We start from the raw sequence: 2,845 nt of genomic DNA on the forward strand, positions 1-2,845 counted from the left end.
GTGCTCAGAGACCTTGTCCTATGGATGAGCCCAGTTATAGCTCAAGTATTTTGTTTACATAGAATGTGGTCCTTGTAGAAATTTTATTTGAAAACTGTTAAGCTCAAAGAGGTCAATGGTGAACAACAGGTGGTTCATCTAAGTAATTTATTTTCTCAAAACACAAATACTGAGAACCTTGCCTAGCTAGAAAGCTGGAGCTCAGATGGTGGCTGGAGTCAAAGCTTTCTTTCTCCATAAAACTTCAGAAAATTAGGCTTATATATTCAGAGAAAGTCAGTGATGACTATAAAACTCTGTCCAGAAGAATCTTCCTTTCAGTTTTCAGTGTTCTTGCTTATCTGAAGTAGTAAGTATAGAGCTGGGGTTAGGAGTGGGTTCCAGATTATTGTATTGAAATAAGTTCCTACTTACAAAAAACCAAACAACACTTCCGTCAACTTGTAAAAGAACCGTTATTATCCTGCTTGCATGGCAAGCTATGAAAGCCTATGTGGAAGCCTAAAGACTGATGTGAAGAGTCTAGAAAGTCTGTTTAAATGTCATTTATAATTTAAAGTCTGTTTAACTGCTGAATATCAGTTCATTCTTTAAAAGCAAATCACTCCTCAGTGTCAGCGCTTTTTTCATCTACTGTTAGTGCTGTGTCGCTTCCCTGAGTGGGATGCTATGAAATGCTGTTGGCAAGGTTAGGGTTTGGATTACAACTGCAGGAAGACAGCCTCACCCACACCTCAACGTGCCTTCTGCTTTGTATGAACAAGCACACACAGAGGAAGTCACTGTGCAGTGGCAGAACACAAACCCAGAGAAATTTCTACCAGAAGAGACCAGAAACAAAGATTTAACCTACACTAGGGAATATGTACAGTTTCTTCAGTGATAGGAATCTTGGATACTGGGCCAAGTCAATCTGTAAGAAAATGGAAGTTGAAAGCACTTTCTAAATCAGTAATATAATGCTTCAAATGAATTGAATATTATTCATTACCTGTGCTGTTGGCAATCAGCTTTTGAAAAAAGAATGAAATGCCCAGATACAAATATTCCTTGAAAAGACATAGCCTTGAAGCAGAAAGATTGTTTGGCAGGTAGCTCAGTAGTATGTACCTCACGAGGCAATAGAAGTCACCTTGAGAACAGATGGAATACAATCAAAGATTAATGGCAAATTTATGATCCCTTTAAGAATAGGAGCCAAATAAAGTCGAATTGAATCATAAATTTGGAGGCTATATAGGATCAGAACATGTAGAAAGTAGACTTATTGCTAAAGTCAATTTGGCTACATGACTAAGAACTGAGAGCATTCTGACATGCTGCAGAATGGAGTTTGGGCTACTTTTGCTAATCTCTTTAAGCAATTAAAAGAGAGAAGGGAACTGAAACAGAGCATAGCAAAAGCTATAGGCTTTCTAACTTTGAAAAAGAGGCTTTTCTATCTATTGGCTTTGGGAATTCCAGATAGAATACAGAATGGCAGCTAAATCTTATGTCATAGAAGAATAACCCTACATACTCTATGTAGCATTAAGTGCGTATTTAACAGCTTATGTGAGAAGCACAGTAGAAATCTAGACTCTAGTCATGCAGCACTTAAAGTAACTGTTTTCTCAAGTTTAATTGAAAGAAATATTTATTGAAATAAATTTATCTATAAAATACTCATGACTGAGATGTGGTATTTATTCATAAAGATTAATTACAGTATATGCATTATTTCACTAGCAGTAAACCTATATTACCTTCAGGTATTTTAGGTCAAAATGACACCAATTTCTTTGTGCTACGTAGTTTTTAGCTTCTAGCTAATACTAGAAATTTCAGATGTGAATGTCTTCTAATGTTACCTTGTTTTAGGCAGTAGGGAGCCTGTAAACAGTAATAACTGGGGAGGAGAAAGTGAAACAGTTACGCTTAGGACAGTGTTTTAAGGTTTTGCTTGCATGTTCTCCTTCAGCACCAAGTATTGCTTGAGAAATAAATTTGATTGATCCAGAAAATAAAGTAACTTTTCCTGCAGTAAGTAGGCTGAGGTAAAAAAAAATACCTTTTTTTTGGTTAAATACCTCTTCTAGTAGTAAAATTAAGTAAGGCTTCTCCAATCAAATTCTACACTAGTATTAGCACAGCTAACTGGTTTCCAAAGGGGCTTTTGCTGCTTTTTATCACCTGACATTCAGGTGAGAATTATTTCTGTTAATTTCCATTAATTATTAATCCATCCTATTGCTAGGGATGGGATGCATGGCATTCAGTGTAAACCAGGACTGAGTAATATTTATAGCCTGCAGCTCATGGTGGTCTGATGGAACAGGAAACTGGCAGAGGCAAGTCTTGCTGCAGCACTTCCATGATGTAATAGGACACAGAATTGTCACATGCTGAGAGGTCTCTGACAACTTTAACCTTATCACCAAAAGCTAGTACTGCCAGCATTGTCTCCATTCATTTGAATGTGGTTTTAGTTGAACAATATAGGTATTTCTTTCTTGTTTAATAGCAATGTAGTCCTTTTGATAACTAAATAAACAGAAAAGGAATTTAACTTGCTTATGTATCTAAGCATCATCTTAACCTTTTAAGAATTACTATATGCAAGAGCATGCAGTGACAGGACAGGAGGAATGGATTCAAATAGAAAGACAGTAGCTTTAGATTAGATATTAGGAAGAAATTCTTTACTCTAAGGGCAGTGAGACACTGGTACAGGTTGTCCAGAGAAGTTGTAGATCCCTGGAAGTGTTCAAGGCCAGGTTGGATAGGGCTCTGAGCAACCTGGGGGAGGGGAAGGTGTCCCTGTCCACAACATGGGGGATGGAATTATATGATATTTAAGATTAAT

The 2,845-nt window shown here is 36.9% G+C and overlaps 1 long non-coding RNA gene across 1 annotated transcript; it reads right to left on the reverse strand.

Annotated features, from left to right (window-relative positions):
* Positions 1-220: 220 nt before the first annotated feature.
* LOC128787540 (uncharacterized) lies at positions 221-2,284 on the reverse strand. Its single transcript, XR_008430733.1, has 4 exons — positions 2,051-2,284; positions 992-1,132; positions 854-913; positions 221-341 (listed from the first exon to the last, which is right to left on the reverse strand). It is a non-coding gene; the product is annotated as an uncharacterized LOC128787540 (long non-coding RNA).
* Between the last annotated feature and the right edge of the window lie 561 nt (positions 2,285-2,845).

This window comes from Vidua chalybeata, chromosome 4 (assembly GCF_026979565.1).
Source record: "Vidua chalybeata isolate OUT-0048 chromosome 4, bVidCha1 merged haplotype, whole genome shotgun sequence".
Classification (NCBI taxonomy): domain Eukaryota; kingdom Metazoa; phylum Chordata; class Aves; order Passeriformes; family Viduidae; genus Vidua; species Vidua chalybeata.